General features: G+C 39.8%; 1 protein-coding gene and 1 long non-coding RNA gene across 11 annotated transcripts in view; one reads left to right on the plus strand and one right to left on the minus strand.

Annotated features, from left to right (window-relative positions):
• Positions 1 to 20890, minus strand: part of MAST4 (microtubule associated serine/threonine kinase family member 4) — a 525532-nt gene that overhangs the window by 413759 nt on the left and 90883 nt on the right. The gene's annotated exons all lie outside the window — the stretch shown is intronic.
• Positions 1836 to 20776, plus strand: LOC140849145 (uncharacterized). The gene is made up of 2 exons (XR_012130774.1): positions 1836 to 11680; positions 20579 to 20776. It is a non-coding gene; the product is annotated as an uncharacterized lncRNA (long non-coding RNA).

Here is a 20890-nt window from a genome sequence, read left to right on the forward strand (position 1 = left end):
CTGTCACACAATATAAACCCCATCAATACTGAAAGAAGTCTTTGAAAGAAGGACATTTTTTAAAGCACACAGGATGTGAGCCACTGAGCAATGGCCAAGAGCAACAAATCGTCATCACAGCTGAAACGAAGTCCCTTATGTCCCAGAGAGAGCTCAGGGATGAAGGCAAGCTGACAGCCCTGTGGAGGGGGTGGGAACCAGGCCCGCATCCAGCCACACCCGCCTTCCTTCCTTCCTTCTTAGCAGGGCTGTGCCTAACCGAGAATGACTAGAACAACTAATACCTGAGGCCTCTCTCAGTGATAATAGGTGGGATAGTCTCCTAGAAACATGTTATAAGTATGAACATAAAGGAGATTAGATGCAGCCTCCACAGCATCAAACTGATGCCAAGGGGGCAAAAAATACACCTAAGAAATGCTTGGAAGAATTTTCCAAACATGGAGATCTATTAAATGCCTAGCAACCTCCCCAGGGAAATAGCAGCAAAGTCACTCAGAATGGAGTGAGAAATCCATTTCTAAAAGCTTCTTTTCCAACTTGGGAAATTTAACTCTATGCCTTTGTAATCCCCAGAGACGACTTGGCTAAGGCTGCACTGGTATAACCATATGTCAAAACTAATACATCAGATATGCTACCTACCCACAATTTGCTAGAAAATAGTCAAAGCTAAAAGTGCCAAAGGAGTCTTTTCTTTATGGATAGGAGCATAAGTTATGACCTTATAATATTAAAAATACTTTGTTCTTTGCCTAGATAAGAAATTATTTAAAGAGAAAATATTTAAAAGACCATTGGAATAGGCATTTCTTTTTTGACAGGGTTGGGGGTGGCCATCATCTTTGTATCTTAATAGCAGCGTTTTTACCAGAAATGCCTCTTGCCTTACCATCCTCCCTCCCCTGGCCTAAGAGTCAAATCTCGCATCCTCATCCTCCAGGGCTCAGTTCAGAATGAAGCCCAAGCTCAGTGGGGAAGACCCCCTCCTGTGGTCCAGTGCACCAGGGCAACTTGGCTTCCTCACACGGAGTGCCTGTCGCACAGGATCCCATGGCCAGTCTGCCCTACAGATCAGGTTCCTGGAAGGAGAACTCTGCCCTCTCCATCTGTGTGACCCATGTTGAGCACACAGGAGGCAGGTGATTACTGAACGAATGTTGACTTACTGGGGCTTGAGACAAAACTGCAGGGAAAGATTTAACTGATAAAGATGACATCACTTCTGGTCATGAGACTCCATTACAGTGACGAATGTGGTCAAGGTGACACACCAGAACAATGGAACAAGGGATGTCGCAACCCTACTTGTCTGGGTCAGGTTCCTTGGAAAGTGGTCTCCACATGGTTTTTGCTTTCAAACTCATCTAAAGAAATCTGAAAAACTATAAATGCCCTAACACAATTTCAAGTCAACATCTAAACTTGTTCTGCCTAGTTTAAATAATGATATGGAATTTATGACATTTTATAAATACTGACATTTTTAAATGAAACTGCTTTCAATTAAGCTTTTAAATGTAACTTTTGTTATCTAAATACCATAGTGATTTGATACCTAACATTTATAGTTCCTTCTTTCCTTAAACTTGTATTTCTATTTCTTCCACATAATTTTATTATAATATAATACCTCTATGCCTTAAGGTTTCTTATTGATCATACTATCATACTTCTGTGCAAAACTTGTCATAAAAATTAACATTTTTTATTTATGGTGACCAAATGATTCTAATTGTTAAAAATTTCATCTGCATTAAATTATCATTATAACTATTAATGGAATGTAATAAGACAAATGTCTAATTTTACAATTAAATTAAATATAAGCATCTATATTTATTGGAAATGTATTTCTCAAAGAGATGAGTGGTGATGGCTTATTTTTTCCAAGTAGTTCATGTATCTTTGAATAATTTTTATTACTAGAACTTTTTCAACAGCAGTTCTATTCTTTCTTTCTTTTTTTTAATTAAAAAGAAAAAAGAAAAAACCTTGCTCATCTAAGTTAAGGGGAATGGAAGAAGTTTCATTATACCGTGGCACTTAAATCTTTGAGCTCCTTCTGAGATTTATGCCCCCAAATCATTGATATTTAAACATAACTTTATATAATAAATCACTGTTCCCTGACCAACGGTTTAGGGTCATTTTCAATTTTGTTTTTTAAAAATATGGAAGCTACTCTATTTGCAAAAGTACTACTTTCCAAGTTGTTAAATTCATCCCCTTCCTCAACACCAAGCCAATATTCTGATTGTCCCTTTGTCTGGCACCCTGGGAGGTGGGGAAGGTGATTTCCTGTAACAATACTCGGTGGAAGATGTGGGAGAGGTGAAGTCAGGCTACCCACTGGGACAAGTGTGCTCCTGGACAGATTTGTTTTAGTAAAGATTACATGGAGAAAGTGAAGATCTGAACATTTCCAAGTCTGCATAGGCCTCGTATCTCTGGGCAAGTCTTCCAGTACCCCCAGAAGTCTGTTGACTTCGAGGAGCAGAGCACCAGAGGCCTGTGCTTAGGTAGAGGCAACAGATCCAAATGCCACCAGAAAGGTGAATGCACAGCAGAGGATCCAGCTTGTTCTGTCTGCTCAGCAAAGATTCAGTTAGGACGCCCGCAGTGAAATCCAGCCGACAAACCTGACGGCTTTTCTGGTGACCATTCGTGAGCAGGTCTCCCAAAAGGGGGACAAAGAATGTGCCATCCCAAAAAGTGAGATTTTTAAGAAATGAGAAAAACAACAAGAACATAACAGAAAGAGCAATGGTGGAAAGTTTGCAGCATTATATTTTGATACTGGATTTAAGAAAATGCAGAGGGAAGGTGAGGAATCACTCTCAGTGGAGAAACAGGATTTGCAGAAGGCAATGCTCCACCTGCCAAGGACAAGCAGGGGCCACACAGATGGCAGAGGAGAGAGAAGAGGCAGTGACTCTGGTCGCAGGCCACGTGATGGTCCTGTCAACCCCAGATCAGGCCCCACATACCAAGAGTTCTCATGCTCTCCTCTTAAGGGAGAGGTCTGTTCTCAGGTCCTGGGATTTTAAGCCAGAGAACCCAATTCTCAGGCTCCCTGAGGGGAGAACACCAGAACCTGGCACACAGTCCCAGTTACCTGGGCAACATGGCAACCAAGCAGAAATTGACTGCTGGTGGAGTCTCCTAGGCCATCAGGGAGTCACCAATCTGCACCCAAGCACAGGTTTGACTTATGAATCCTCTGTTGATGTGGCCTTCCCCTCGTAGGTGAGGGGTGGAGGAAGACTGGAAAGCACAGTGAAGAACTACTTGGATGGGCCAGCTGTGTGGGCAGGCACAGGCAGTGTAGCACAAGAATTCAGAATGTGGCCTCTAGAATGTGAGTATGAATCCCTGGTCCTCTACTTACCGGCTGGGTGATCTTGAGGCTTTGTCCCTCTAATTTCCTATCTGCAAAATGGGGACAATAAAAGTACCTTCCTCATGAAAGTAGCATGGATTGAGATAAAGAGAATGTGTGTGTGTGTGTGTGTGTGTGTGTGTGTGTGTGTGTGTGTGTGTGTGTGGCATTTATAAGATTATCAAGCACATACAATTATGATTTAACTATTGTCATCATCACCAGAGAGAACAAGGCCACATCAACAAGTGACTTAAGAGGCCCTCTAGGCCAGGTCCCATTCCACCACCCTGAGGTCACCAACCAGGTGAAAACCTCAGTGCTAATTCTCCACTGGCCTCACCCTGTAGGGACAGATAAACACTGACAACTCATCTACTGATAAAAGAATCACAACACTCCCCAAAAAGGGCCATTTATCCCATGATCATGAGAAGTTCACAATAAGTAATGTACAAGCTAAAACATAAAAAAAAAAAAAGCCTAGTGAAGCTCATAACCAATTGAAGAATAAATGCAAAAGGAAGGAGGGTAAGCAGTTAACCCCAAACTTACTAATATAAAATGCCATTTCAGCAATGTGTTCCATATCATGTCTCTGTCCCAAGGCAGGGGGATGAGGTGATCATGGAGCCTGCTCAGGGGTATACATACACTGGTCATGTCAATTTCCACATATTTTCCCCACTACCAGTGCTGCTTCTACTTATCCTCCATGGCCCCATCAACCCAAGCCCCTTCCTCTCTACCAAACAATCGTCAGAGGAGATTAACATGGAACCCAGGAAAGAAATGGGGCTGTGTGAGGCAGGAGAGCTGGGCAACTCCTGGGTAGGCCATGTGTCCCAAAGTCCTGTCTTCTGTGATGGTACAAGGAGCTATGAGGACCACCTGGCAATGCAAACAAACAATAGACCAAGAGAAAGAACAAAGTAGCAAGATGGTCCATCAACCACAGCCTGGGTTAGAGAAGTGAAAATTGTAGAAGCAAGAAAATGTATACAGAGTCCTAGACGGAAAAAAGTACACCAGGGGCAAAATCTTTGGGATGAATCCCCCCAACACTGTTCCAAGTAGAAATTAGTATTTACACTCGGCTCCTTGGTGCAAAATCTAGTATTACAGCAAAGCAAATCAATTCTCCCCAAAAGCACAGCCTCACTAAAGGAAAATTAAACAGAAGCAATTTCAACCCATTTTCTGATGGTTTCTAATCCTCTACAAATAAGTCTTTGAGTATTCTCCCCATAATGTAAAGATCTAGTGTTTTTACCTTCTAAAAGAAAACTGGGTAGGCCATGTGTCCCAAAGTCCTGTCTTCTGTGATGAATCCCCCCAACACTATGTAACAACTTCCTGTTACTTTTTAATAAAACTCATTCTGAGTCATTATTGCCAAGATGTCAGTTCTTCCTAAATTGACCTACAGATTTAGTATAATCACAATTAAAATCCGAGCAAGTTATTTTTTGCAAATATTGACAAACTGATTCTAAAGTTCTTATGGAGAAGCAAAAAACCCAGAAGAGCAAACACAGTTTAAAGAGAAGAACAAAGTTGGAGGACGGGTGCTACCTGATTTCAAGACTTACTATAAAGCTACAGTAATCAAGACCATATGGTATTGGCAAAAGAAAACACAACAGAACAACAGAACAGAGAGCCCAGAAATAGACCCACATAAATATAATCAACAAATCGTTGATAAAGGAGCTGAGGCAATACAATGCAACAAAGAGTCTCTTTCCAACAAATAGTGCTCTGAACACAATCCACATGCAAGAAAATGAATGCAGAAACAGGTCTTACACCCTTCACAAAAATTAACTCAAAATGGATCATAGACCTAAATGTAGAAGACAAAACTATTAAATGCCTAGAACACAGAAGAAAACACAGATGACCCTCTGATGACTTTCTAAACACTAAAGGCATAATCCATGAAAGAAATAATTGATAAGCTGGACTTCAGTAAAATTGAAAACATCTGCTCTGCAAAATACAGTATCAAGAGAATGAGAAGATAAGCTACAGACTGGGAGAAAACATTTGCAAAAGACACATCTAATAAAGGACTGCTATCCAAAGTACACAAAGAACTCTTAAAACTCACCAATAACCAACCAACCACCCAATTAAAAAAAACAGCCAATGACCGAAATGGTCAGCCAAAGTTCTCACCAAAGAAGATACATAGATGGTTAAGCAAGCACATGAGAAGATGGCCCACATCACATGTCATCTGGGATTTGTTAATTAAAAACAATATGATGCCCTACACACTACCAGAATGGCCAAATTCCAGAACACTAACAACACCAAATTCTGGTGAGGGTGTGCAGCAAAAGAAACTCTCATTCATTGCTGGTGAGGGTGCAAACTGGCACAGCCACTTGGGAAGACAGGTTGGCGGTTTCCGACAGTATTAAATGTACTTTAGCCATGTGATCCAGCAATTGTGCACCTTGGTATTTATACAAAGGAGTTGAAAACTTATGCTGCCATAAAGAATGTTTATTACAGCTGTATTCATAATTGCCAAAAGTTGGAAGCACCTAAGATGTCCTTCAGTATCTAGGTAAATGGGTAAACTTTGGAACATCCAGACAATGGAATGTTATTTAGGACTAAAAAGAAATGAGCTATCCAGCCATGAAAAGATATGGAGGAACCTTAAACATATGTTACTAAGTGAAAGAAGCCATTCTGAAAAAGTTAAATATTTAATGATTCCACTATATGACATTCTAGAAAAGGCAAAACTATTGAGACAGTAAAAAAATCAGTTGTTGCCAGGGCTTGAGGGGAGGGATGAACAGGTAGAACACAGAGAATTTTCAGGCAGGTGAGAACTACTTTGCATGATACTATAATGATGGATACTTTTATCCAAACCCACAGAATATACAACACCAAGGATGAACCTGAAGGTAAACTATGGATTTTGGATTATTATGATGTGTCAGTATAGGCTCATTGATTGTAACAAATACACCATTCTGGTGGGAGATGTTGTTAATAAGAGAGGCTATGCATGTGTGGGAGCAAGGAATAAATATTTAGGAAAGCTCTGTTTTCCTTGGATTTTTCTGTGAACCTGAAACTTCTTTTTACAAAAAGATCTTTAATAAGAAATCATCCTGAGTTATGGTTTATTCTAGAATTTTCAAAGGATACTCCTTGGAACACTTTTTGAGATCTCAATAGAAGGAAACTGAGTCAAAGTTAAATCCACTTAGGAAACTCAAGGTCAAACAAAAATAAAACAGGCTTAAAACCTTTAACATGTCCATCTACAAAGTGCATCTCCCAATAATACACCCAGTGCTTCCCCAACTCATTTGATAAAAGAAGAGCCTCATCTCCTATAATATCTATCAGGACTCTGTTCTTACAAACACACTTTGGAAAGTCCTGATTATGTACAGAGGGTCTAAAATGGGAGCTATCGATGGATTAAATTCTGGAACAAAGCTTCCAAGTCCAAACTATGCTCTATTCTTTATAAGATATATCTGACACTCTCTTACACTGCTAGGAGGAATATAAGTTGGTATAAACACTTTGGAAAACTGGCACTAACTCATAAAGTTGAACTTACACATTACCCTATATCTGATCCTAGATATGTACACAATGGAATGTGTATGTGTGTGTGCACACATGCACACATGTATGTATAATGGTCATGAAAAAAGCATGGATAAGAATGCTCATGGCAGCATGATTCATAACTCCAAATTGAAAACAACACAGTGGATAAATAAGTGATGGTACCTTCACACTATCAGAATGGGTGGTAGTCAGAATAATGTGCCCCTCCCCAAATTCCACATCCTAATCCTTAGAACCTGTAAATACGACAGTACATGGCAAAAAGACTTTGTGGGGTTAAGTTAATGATTTTGCCATGTGACATTTGTCCGGGTGGGCCTTGCATGTATTCACAAGTATTCTCATAAGAGGGAGGAAGGTAGAAATTGAGGACAGAAGATGAAGAGGAAGCAGATACTGGAATGACATACTTTGTAGATGAAGGAAGTGGCCTCAAGCCAAGCAATACCGGTGTGGCCACTAGAAGCTGGGACAGGCAAGGGAAGAGATTCTTCCCTGAGAGCCTACCAGCCAGCACCAGTAGGAAGGAGCCCTGCCAGCACCTTGACCTTAGCCCAGTGAAACCCACTTCAGACTTCTCACCTGCAGAACTATAAAAGAATTAAGTTGTGCTGTTTTAAAGCATTAACTTTGTGATAATTTGTTACGACAGCAACAGGAAACTAATGCAATGGGATAATATACAGAAATGAGAGAATATTGTTATACATAACAATAAGCAGGATTATACCAGACAAAGCATTTGGTAAACAATGGGACTTACTGTATGATAGTATTAAAAAAAAGGTCAGTAACAGGCCAAACTAACACACAGGGCTGGAGGTCAGGATAGCAGTTATCTCTGGGAACTGGCACTCACTTGAAGGGAAGCAAGGGGAAATCTAGAATAACAGTCTCTTTCTTAATTTGGGTCTGGTTAGGTAGGTATAATGCACTCTGAGAAAATCCAAATTACACATACAAAATGTGTATACTTTTTTCTCCCAATGTTATACATCAACAAGAGTTTGTTTCGTTCTGTTTTTTTAATTTTGTTCTTTTTTATCCTTTTTAATCATCAGATCCAAATGACTCATAAAATAAATCCCTCTTGGGGAAGCACTGGCTGGGAGCAATCCCAGAGCTTGGACCTTCTCACACAGGGAGGGAAAGAAACAAAGATAAGGAGGCCCCACTCTACCCACACAGTAGATAAGCAAACAGGAAGAGTTAGGCCTCTGACAAACGATCATAAATCAATGTTTCTAACAGAAGGAAGATGGTATGTTTTTGCAACAAAAGGACTCCATACCCAGAATTTCTTTTTTCTAAAAATTCAATCTATTATTTTATACTAACAAAAGTAGGGTAAGAGTTTAGTAGATGAGCTCCAGTAAATCCACTGGTCTAAGGAAGATGCACACTTGTCTGTAGACTCACATCTATGGAAGAAAGACGAAGGGGAAAAGCAACAATCAGTGAGAAAAGGCCGGCCAACCTAACAAGGTCAACATGCTATCACTGTGTCCTTCTCTTTTGCACTCTTATCAAGTTAAAGATAAATAAAATATTAATACTTTGATCTTGAAATGGTATACATTATAAAATATAACCAAAACCATATATCATGGTCAGATTTAAAACATACAGTATTTCCCTGTCTAAAAAAATACATCTCCACCATTGGTTCCTGTGGCATATCATAGCAGAATGAATCTGAACACAAAGTCACATAGTTTCTATAATTAAGAACTAATAAATCCAGGAAAGAAACAGAAGCAGCTCAACTCAAAGCTCTATCAGGAGGATCAAAGCAGAGAAAGGTCACACCAACTGCACAGTTCTAACTTCAGAAAAGTAAGGAGAGCCAGCAGAAAACAGCACTTTTTCTTCCCTTCTAGTATTATAGCCAAGAATATCAGGCTACGTGGTTCCGGGATTGAAAAGGTGAAAGTCACTTCTAAGGTCAAAACGGTTCACAGTCCACAATCTTGTAGGGCACCAAATTTTGGCAGAACACTTCATTTTTTCAAGATTAAAATCACCTGTGGGCAACACCCATGTGCCAAAGGAGGCTCAGAGAGTTTAGAAATCACAGAGCTGGTAAGTCCCCAAGTAGCGACTCAAACACTCTGGTGATTCTTTTTTTCCCACATTTGGCCTCTGGTGAAGCAGCGTCAGCTTAATGCATTGGTATGAGACTGCACTGAATACTGCACTCAAACACGAAATTCAGATGTAAAATGAACACTGTACAACTGAATTTCATTGAATTCTTTTGAATTTCATTGTATTTCCATTGAATACACATAACTGAATGTAAGTTTTATTGTTAACACTTAAAAGGAAATGGACAGATGGCTAGTCTGTGTTAATTTGGCTATAAAAAATGCATTTTTATGCTTCCATGTTCCTTAAGGTAGCAGAGTCAAGCCCAAAACATACATTTTCTAATGCCTCTAAGGTAGAGCAGCAAAGGATTTTTAAGCTTCAGAAATTTGAAAATCTGAAAAAAAAAATATCTGAAACAAAATAAAATGTCAACAGCAGCTAACTCTGGGTGGTGTCTGTGATATTCTTGGTGCTTCTCTGGAAATATGAAATGTGTCATTTTTAACAGAAGAAGGAAAAATGAAAAATTTCATAGAAAATTTCTCTAAGCAGTCACCTGCAAAACACATTTTGGGTACTTTTACAAAAAAGAAGTAAGAGACATGAAAGAAGAAACCTAAGTCTGAGAAAGAGCTGAAGTCCTAGTAGAGAAAATTATATGTTTTCTACATGCACAGCCTATAATTATCTCTCAGTATAAATTCTTTTTCATATCTATCCCATATTCTCATTTTAAAGTTTTAGCATTTTATAAGGTCGTGTTTTTCTCCTGGTAATTTATGTTTTCTGCCACCACCCCAAGAAATAAATTCACTATGGTCAAAAGAAATGCATGTAACTGAAAGTCAACTTTTTGGGATGTTATTGTTGTTTTTAATGATGAACGGCTAATAAATGGTTTTGCAATGGACAGCCCATCTCACTTAACAATGGCCAAATGTGTAGCTCACTATCACCTTGGGGACAATGAATGTTTCCCACTCAAACAGGGCCAAGTTTAGACAAAGCAGAAAGGCAATAGCAAACTGGATCCTCATAGAGGCCAGAACAGTCTACACTGGCCACCACATTCCAGCCACTATTTTCCTTTCTTCAGAAGAGGCAACGCTCAGGGTTCAAGTGGCTCTCCAGAGTCAGGTGTGATGCACTCCAATGTCAGATTCTTTGTGTCATTATGCAATTCTGCCTTTACCAACAAAAATCAACATAACTTAGAGCTTACTTTGATTCTGAGAGTCCTATTCACACTCTCATTTAATCCTTAAGCTATTATTAACACCATATCACTCTATTAATCAAGAAACTGAAGTTTAGACTGGGTTTTTGACTCAAACTGTTCAAACTTTGGTGGGTAACCAATACCCTCACCTTGTGTTCCAACTCCAAGCCTTGCACTCTCTCCACAAATAATAAAAATGAAGCATGCTTCAGAGGCCACAAGGTATAGTAGAACTAGGGCAGGCTTTGCAGAAGTTTGAATCTCACTTGATAACTGTGTCAAGTCAGAGAAGTTATTTCTTTGAATTTCAGTCTTCTCATCTGTGAAATGGATCTACAAGCACCCTCCTCTTCCCTGGGAAGACCAGAGTTGATATGTAAAAGATCTGGTATGTGTGGGTACTCAAATGGTAGGTGTTACCACAATTGGTGCTAAAATAGGCTCTGTCCTTGCGGTAACTATTTCATGCAGCACTACTGAGCATGTGCTAACAAAAAAAATCAACACTATGAAGTCAACACAGAGTTCCACTGCTTCAAAGAGCTTGAAAGGCACTGTTCTTTACCACAGTATATGCCCTTAGACTCCATCACTCCAGGATATAATGTTTTCCACTGGTATGGGCTGAATTATGTCTCCCCCTCAAATTCAAATGCTAAAGTCCTAACCTCCAGTACCTCAGAATGTGACCATATTTGGAAGTAAGGTCCGTAAAGAAATAAAATTAAATGAAGTCATTATTTACTAATGCAATGACTGATATCCTTATAAAAAGAGGAGATTAAGACACAGACAGGCACAGAGAAAAGACTGTGTGAGGACACAGGGAGATGACGGCCATCTGCAAGCCAAGGAGAGAGGCGTCAGAATGAAACCAACCCTGCCAACACCTTGATCGTGGACTTCCAGCCTCCAGAGCTATGGGGAAATAAATGTCTCTTGTTTAAGCCACTCAGTCCCATGCTCTGTTACGGTAGCCCTAGCTGACTAATATATCCACCAAGGGCCATCTTCTCCCAACTTGCAGACCAACTCAGGTATGAGTCTCCACACAGAAGGTGCCAGTAAACTGACTGGGCTCACAAATGAGTAGCAAGGTGGAACCTGTTGTGTACTAGTCACTCCAGTATTTCCAGTCCACAAAAGAGCCAATCTTTTCTAGCACTTTCAATATTAGTAGCTAGCTCATAGGACTCCACGAGGAGGGACTGGAATTCAGGAGCAGAACAGCCCTGGCCTCTTACTGGTTCTTCTTAAGACGGATGGGGGTCTCTTCAGGTGGAGGCCTTCCTGTAGGAAAATGACTTAAGGCAGCACGATTGGAGCCTTACTGCCCGAACATCTAGGAGCACCACAAAGCTTTCAGAGTTACGGTGGGTATAATTACAAATACAAATTATAATAGCTTTTTAGAATGAAATATTGCCATTTGTGACATGGATGAGCATACAGGGTATTGCTAAGTGAAATAAATCAAAGAAAGACAAATACCATATGATTTCACTTATATGTGAACTCCAAAAAACAAATGAATAAAAAAAAAACAGAAACAGTCTCATAGGTACAGAGAACAAACTCATGGTTGCTGAGGTGGGGATGTGCAGTGAATGAAATAGGTAGGAGATTAAGAGGTATATCTTCCAGTGATAAAAGAAATAAGACATGGAAATGTAATGTTCAGCAAAGGGAATATAATCAATAAGATTGTAACAACTTTGATGACAGAAGGTGACCAGACTTATTGTGGCCATTTTGTAATGTGTATAAATATTACTATGTTGTACACCTGAAATACAATATTGCATGGCAATTATTCTTTAATAAAAAATGTTAACAGAAATTACAATAGCTTTGAAAAGCTAGTACTGCATTTGTAGTTTTCTGACTTACATCAGATTTCAAAGAAACTGTATTATTACTATTATTATTATTAGACATTCAAATGAGGCCTAGAGCAAAGCTTCGTATGGTCAAAACACTAAATAGAAAATGAATAATTCAGCTATGAGTATTTATAAATCAGAGTCAAACTGGGCTGGATCATCCTCAGAGAACTAAATCCCCTTTTTACAGAAGGGCAATTATTCTAAATGCCTGGTCTGAAGAATGAAATGGACTAACCAAAGATGAAGAATGTTTGGGAATCATTAGTTTGAGGGTTTTACCTAATCATTTTAAAGAACAAAAAAATTACTGTTTCTCTTCCGTCATTACTCAGAATACACATTTTCCTATAAACTTCTATGTCTTTGCAGAATATCATTCAGTACAAGGAAGTTATGGAAAATATTCATTATGACAAGTAATAAACATTTCTTAAATGAACATATAGGATAACATATCTTAATAAGCTCAAATGCTGCTTCCTTTTACAATGAATTTATATTAAATTTAAAATTATAAATTACCCTCCCATTTCACATGGTATTATGAGTAAGGAGTAGATTTTGTGCTTCACTCTGTCCTCCAACTTACCTTGTGATTTTTAGTGAGTCCTCTGTGCCCAGGCATAGATTACAGTCATCATCACATGCATGGATTAGAGCATGAGCATCTCTGTGTTCCCCTGAAGTCCTTTGTGCTGTTAACGATGGAAAGGACTCTAAGGACAGTAGAGCAATATTTCTCAGAGAATTCAGTATATCAACTTAACTAGCATCACAGGGGGAGCCTTTTTAAAAACGCAGATTTCTGGGCTACACCTAGACTTACTAATTTAATTTTAGGAACACCTAGGAACCTTCACGTTTATCAAACTCCCCAACTGACGCTTATACCGAGTACAGCTTAAGGCCCAAAGCAACACAGAGTATCTGCTAACGCCACAGCACTGCCACTGACAGCATGGGAGACACTGTGAGAAAGCACTTGACCTTCCTAAGCCTTGATTCCCTACCCATATTCGAGAGACAGCAGCGCCTGCCTCCAAGAAGCACTGGATGACAACTCAAACTAATCCACATGAAGCCCTCAACACACTGTGCAACCCATGGCAAATACTCAAAAATGTTAGCTATTATTATTATGATATGCAAAAGGACTTTGATTTTATTCATTATTTTGGGTAACTGATTAACCCTCAGTACAGACAACTGAATATTCTAAGGGAACCACGGAAACACATCTTCTGATTAAAAATCATAAAGCTTTGCGTGCCCAAATTTTAAATAATATTTAATGGTAAATGCCAGGCATATGGCTATAACAACATATCCTGAAAATGCAGGTCTGTAGTCAATAAGGTTTTCATTTCACAGCATCTGAAATGGAGGTGTCAGAGCAGGCTCAGGGGAACCTGAAACTGTTCCTGTGAAACATTATTTGACTTTGCCATCCAATATCATACCACAGCATTCGACTGTGTAATTATGTATTTGGCTCAGATTTTTTTTTATCACTTATATCTTTTGTTTTTATCTTAAAAAAAATCTCTATGTACGAGTAAAGCAGAGATTAGAAGCACACCTGGGACTTTTGTAGAACTAAAACAGCACATGTATTTAATTATGGTGAGGTTTCTGGTATTATCATTCCAAACATGTTCATGCTATACCCATTAAAGACAGAAAAAGGGAAGCTACAGGGAAATGCAGACAGCACACAGGAAGTTTAATCTTCCAATGATCTCAAATGAATTTGTGCAAGCAGAATTCTAAAGGACTGCATGTAAATAAAAAGCATGAAATCTGCCCATCTAATATCCATTCTCCAGAGACAGTTTTCTGGAGCGTTTCTAGAATGGATCCTCATCCAAGAACTAGTTCCCCAGAGGAGCCCTGATGCTGCAGCAGGGCAGTTGCTGTGACCTGGTGGGGCACCAAACATTCACAGCTTGATCCCAGACCAGGAAGCCCCAGAACCCTCGGGCTGGGTTGAGTAACTCCTGCAGGACATCCAGCACCCTAAAATATATGAAATTTCTTCCTGAAGGGCAGGAAGGTCCAGATTCTTACATATGGTAAGAGAAGACACAAAAGACATGAAAGAAGAAAGTGGAGGAGCAGGAGCAACCTTTATCTGAAGCAGGCTCTTAAGAGTGGGAAGGTAGAGCAGCAAGCATCAGGAAGAAAGCAGATGGCTGGAAAAGCAGCTGCAGGATATAGAAAGTCTAGCCTGTAGCTCAGAACTAGGCATAATTCTACCAACAGAATGAACAGTTATTAATTATCACAATGGCCACTGGATACTGAACAGTTATTTCTTTACTGACATGACTAAGTGCTTTGTATACATTAATAGTCTTTGTAACAACCCATGAGGTAGGTGTTAGGATCCCTATTTCACAGATGAGGAAACTGAAGCTGAACACTTAGCATTTAGTAAGTATTCAATACCCTACAACTATTTTTCTGGAGAACAGTCCAATACAGTCTGCTTTTAGAAGGATGACTTCAGCACTCCAGACAGACATGGTAAAATAAAATGAGACACATAAACGGTTACCAGAGGGAAAAAAAATAGGTACATAAGGTATCTGTGTCTTAATCATATACTCTGAACACACTAACCCAGGAACAATGGTAATGTTGATGAAAGTTCTCCCACTTGAGCCTTCTGGTCTCTCCAACCCTGGCAATCTAAAATCACACCAACTGACCTCACCCACCTGCAACATTCCTGCACTTTGTATAAAATATGGACAACCTGGTGGTATTCACAGATAAATGATTCATGTTCCTATAAAATTTGTGACTCAAAATATGATCTTTGTGTTCCAAGATAGCTCACATTTTCTGACAGCCAAAAGACTTCAAACTGGAGCATAGATAAACACAACAACTTTTTCCTGCTTTGATCATTTATATACAAACTGAATGGCTATTTCTGAACTTTGGACATTCCTAAGAATTAAAAAACCACCCCACTGGATGGATGGAACAGAGAATGATTGCAAATGGGCACAAAGGGTCTTAGAGAAATGATCTAAAATTAGATTATGGTGATGGCTGCCCCACTCTGTATTTTCTAAAAGTAATTGAATTACATGCTTAAAATGATTGAATTTTATGATATATGAATTATACCTCAATAAAGCTGTTAAGACCAAAACAGCACTGCATTGCTACATTCCTGTTGAGATCACTCCAAGAAAGCAGGGTTACTGTCTAGAAAAAAATTCTGATCTTGCTGCTCCTATTCTCTACCCATATATCCCCACTCCCACCACTGATTCAAACTAGTCTGCCTAGATATTACTCAGAACATAGAGCATTTTTCATGAGAATGATTAGACTTCTTTCAGATACCACGTAATACCTTCAATATTATCATGACATTTTTAATGACCTTTTTTTTAAAAAAAAGAAGGAATCATTTTTAAGGTTGCTTATGGCATAAATGCTGTGCAAAGTGAGCGTAAAATTAAGAACTCCTGTCACATCAGTGTCATCTTTCTGAATCTGTTTGCTGGGAATCAAGCCTTTCTTGTAGTACCAAAGGAATTCTTAAAAGTCTGGGGACATATTCACCCCTCCTTCACTACCCCACACAACTATCTTTGAGAAATATACTCATGGAGGTGGGGGAAATGAGATGATGTGAGATATGCCAGCCACCTTGTCAGAAGGGATAAGCTACAAGGATGTTCATTCAATCCATAATGAACCCTGACGGATCTACCCTCTAAGTATGTCCAAATTCTGGTCGTAATTCACCTCTTCTTGGTCAAAGACACAGTTCTCCCCTTGTTGCAACAGCTTCTTCACTGATCTCCCTGCTTCCATCCCTACATTCCCTGTAGTCTATTCTCAACACCGCATTCAGAAAGGTTCTCCCAAGATGTAAGTCATATCATGTCACTCCTTTGACCAAACTCCTCTACTTGCTTTCCATCTACTCAGTTATATAAGCCCATATTCTAAGAATAGCCTCAAGGCCCTATGTGACTGGGTCACTGATACTTCTTTGGTCTTTTTACTGTCAGGTCCCTCCTTGCTCACTTCTTTCAATCTGCACTAACCTCTTTTTCTTCACACACACAAACACACACACCTCAGGGCCTTTGCATTCGCTATTCCTCTGCCTGGAGAGCTCTTGCCACAGATATCCTAAAAGCTAGCCCCTCAGTTCTTTCTGGCCTCCACTAAATGTCACCCTACCTGAAACGCCTTTCCTAACCAACGTACCTAAAGTAGCACCCACCACCACTACACACACACACTGTGCCCCTCTGATCTTTCTACCCAGCTTTGTTTTTATCTTAGCACTCACACCACCTGAATGCTGACATATTAATTATTTGTGTTGCCCATCTCTACATTCCCTATACATGAATGTCAGCTACATGAGAGGGAAGACCCATCTCCAGGGCCTGGAATGGAGCCTAGCCCACAGAAAGTTCTTAATAAATTCTTGGTGGGAGTGATTGAAGAAAAAGAGTGAGCCCACTTCAGAAAGGTGACAGCACGTGGGGTGGATTCTCTGCTTTGCATAAGGAGACTTAATACTCCCAGCAGGCCCAGCAGCCAGGGGCTCCCATCAGGTCCCTTATGGAAGAAAGAGGAAAGGGCCAAGGAGTAAGTCAACATTAGGGGCTTTTCAATCATAAAAGTTCAGAGTCGGATCCTGGGAGTAGTACTCATTCAGGGCTCAATTATCTAGATCAAACAGTTCTCCTTGGGGAAAAAAAAGTGTAAAGTAATAAATACTTTTTTCAGAATACAAAAGGCTGGTATATTTTGACCAGTATGTGAATTTAATTTTTAAAAAGTTTTTGATTTTATAAGTCCATATTATGGCAGAGTCCTCTGAGAGGTGAAAACTAATATTAATGTGACATTTTTACATATTCATATATATATATTTTTTTAGTTACGAGGTAGGTATGATCACCCTTTCCATTTGGTAAAAGAGGAAACAGAAGTTAAAGGATAAGCAATTTGTTCAAAGCCATGAAATTCCAGCCTTAAGACTTGATCTTATTCCTACCATTTCAAATTTACTTCTTTTCCATTATTTATGTTCTGTTTATTCAAAAGAAAGTTCTTTGAAGTGAAACCCTAACTAGAGAAACACCTAAATTCAAATAGTGGTGGCCTTAATCCCTTGAGAAACTCAATGGTACTTGATTAGAAAATCAAGATCTATTGGACCACAGGAAGCTAAAGAGGTAAATGTAGGTTGGCTTGTTGATATGAGATACAGACCAGCAGGAAACTCATTAAGTGAAACAGACAATTAGTTCTAAGAGGTACAAGACTCTCTAAGGAGAGACACAGGGATGTACCATACCAATTATAAATGGAACAGAGGCAAAACAACACAGAGAAAACACAGCCAGGCATTACAAGACATCGAGCATCAGTACCATACTCTCTCAGAATGCATTTAAGATTAATTTATAGAAAAACAACATGTATAATTTATCACTTGGATCATGAGAATCACTGCATGCACATCCCACCTATGTAGTAACAGCCAACTTCTAGTCAGCTACTAAAATTCAAACTTAAGTTAATCACCATGTGTTGAAATATGTTTAAAATATGCATTAGCCGTGACTTCAATAGTGTTAGTCGCTAGTAATGGTAGTCAATATTTTAGTAATTATAGTAATGATTTTGTTAATCATTACTATAATGAATGAACTTTATCATATTATAAATAGAAGACATAAGCAGCACTTAGAATGCAACAAAAAAGATTAAAAACATATTTGCTAATCACAGTCTTAAATCATCCCTAAGGTCTATTTCTTAGTGTATTAATATTTAAAGACTTAAATGGCAATAAATTAAGCAAACTGTTTCAGAAAATAAAAATACCTGAACATGTTACCAGAAATTCTAATACAGAGGTAGATGATCGATTTCTGCCCCGCCATGACCTCCTTTCACACAGGGAGAGCACCTGCTCCCAGTGGTTTTCCTTTGCACCATAACAGATGAATACTTGAGGCAAAGGCCACATGGAGAAGACACACTGTCACACAGGCCTATCTTCAAAAGAGGAAAATTGGCAAGAAAAACATAATTCTAAATGGTCTAACTTGCTGAACAGTCTACACAAGAACTGCATGGAGAAGTTTTAAAAGAAAAATAAAGTAACAAATATTTTAACTATTGATAAAACCCTCCCAATAAGCAATTATTTCTGCTTCTGTGGCTTCTTGGCTTCTAAAGTTCAATAGGCTGCCCAATTTTAGAAAGTTTTAACAAAACACAAAAGTCAAAACATTTATGCATATCAAAACATCTATGGCTTATAGGATTTTACTAAGATTAAAGACTATTTGAATACCAAAAAAGAAGAGATAGAGCAAAAATTTGCATAGGTTTAGGATGGTGGGACACAAACAGAATTTTCCATCATGAATCAACAGCAAATTTCTATAAAATATCTTGGTGGTAAGAAATACAAAGTTACTACAATTCTACTTTCAAACTGTAATTAATTATTCTCTTTGTTCCCAATGGAGCAAACACAGACATATCAGTTTCCATTTTAGCCCTAATAACCTTACCCTACCAGACTGGAAGGGAAGGAAACAGGGACACAGCTGTCATGGCAAAGAGAACCCATGCTACAGGGATCACCCAAAATTGCTGTGATAGCAACCACCCAGAACCTATATGGCGCAGGGTCACAGTCACAGCTGCACGCTGACTGGTTCCCTCACACAAACATACACGTCACACTCCTACTATGAGACGAGCACTGTTGATGAAGAGGTGCGTGAGACAAGGCACCTTTGGAACTTCCATAAAGTCAGGTGAATGAACAGCAACAAACACAGGCACATCTCAGAGGACACAGGTTCTCTGAAGAAAGCCCTGCTTTCTGAGGAAGCCCATATTTGAGAATTAAGTGATGAGGAGATACAAAATCAAAGGCAGATAGCATTTAAGGAAGATATAACAACAAATTCAAAGACTCTGAGATGAGAGCTAGGTATTAATGAGGGAAGAAAGTGGGTCAGTGTGACTGGGGTGGCCCTTGCTGGAGAGGGCCAGAGTGGGTGATGGGGACTGCATCACACAGCACTGGGAGGTGGCCAAGGAAGTTTGGTTTTATCCTAAATGCACTGAGATGCCATGAGCAGATTTTAAGCAGAGGAGAGACATGACTTAGCTTATACTTAAAATAAGATGTGAGCTGATAAATGAAGAATGGACTTCAGGAAGGAAACAGTGGGATAGGAGAGATCAGTAACATGCAAGAGCCCAGGTGGGAAAGTGGCATCCTGGACGAGGGTTATGGCAGTGGAGGTGATGAGAAGGGGACAGTCTAAAGGTACAGACCACTGAACATGCAGCACTTGGGTGGGTTATGTTAATAACACAAGGGGAATGAAGAAAGAGACACAATTTAGGGGGCTGAGGGTCCGTGGTGATGCCACTATGAGGTGGGGGAACCAAGAACCATCTTGTGCTTATTAAGATGCCCATTAAAGATCCAAATGGAGATGCCAGGCAGACAGACCAAGAATCTGGAGATCAAGGGAGACATCAGCTGGATTATTAAAGGCAAATGTCAAGACAGAGCAGAGAGCAAGGGAAAAGCCCTGAACTACTCCAACCCTTATAGATCAGACAGAGGAAGAGGTTCCTGTGGGGAGTCTGGAGGACAGAAGAGCAACTAGTAAAGGGAGAAGATATACCAGGCGTGTAAGGTCACAGGAGCCTGAAGAAGAGGGGCGGGCGGGCAGGAGTGGGCAAAGCAGGAGAAGCCAGAAGAGAGGAGAGGGGAGCAGAGGGGAGAGTCATCTCCAAAAGCAGGAATGGAATGAACTAGCTTAGCAAAGCTGAGGGTAGCCCGGGAGCTTGGTTCTGTGATTGTCTACAGCACACTCAGCTGCAGGGTAAACGCTTGTACTTGATGTAGTCTGGGCTGTGTTAAGGCCAGTCCAGTGGGAGAGAAAGACGGAGGGACAAGGATTTGCCAGACTCTAGACAACATACTCTGGAGCTGGGTTAGGAGGGCAGACTGGCCAAGGGACGGGTAAGAGATTGTCCAGAGGCACAACCAGTGGATTGGAGGGATGCCCCTGAGTGACAGTGCAGGAAGTGGCAGTCAAATAATGGAGGGTCTGAAGCCGAGATTGTGGAGGTGGGGAAGGTTTAGAGCTGACGTTTCCTAGGATAGACAGCAGTTCTTAAGCACTGTGCTCTCAGGCTCTCAGTCGTCACTTAGCAAAGGCTGACTGAGCAAACGAAAGAAAATCCTATTGCTGAGAAATATATATAATCACACAATAAGTGTGGTGAAATAAAAACATCTAGTTCTTATTTACCCACCTAAAGATCAATATTCTACTTCAATATGTCCCGCAGGCCTCATCACGCTGGGGAAAAATCTGACAGAAAGACAGAATCAGCTGACTCACCAGTGGACACAGTCCTGCTTTCATCATTACAAGAACAAGATTACTAAAGTGGACACAGTTTCACCAGAAGTTCTATTGCTCTGGCTCTCTTAAACGTCACCCCCTCCAACTTTCAAGGGCACTTGATAAAAAGTTCTTTAAGTAACTGTTTTCTCCTTTCAGAGCCCAAACAGGCACACTAGGAAGACCCATTAAGAGTCAACTGCCTGGATGCAGTGATGGTAATCTGGGCAAGAGAAGGGAACAAGGTATTTTTCAA

The sequence above is a fragment of the Manis javanica genome, chromosome 1, assembly GCF_040802235.1.
Source record: "Manis javanica isolate MJ-LG chromosome 1, MJ_LKY, whole genome shotgun sequence".
Classification (NCBI taxonomy): domain Eukaryota; kingdom Metazoa; phylum Chordata; class Mammalia; order Pholidota; family Manidae; genus Manis; species Manis javanica.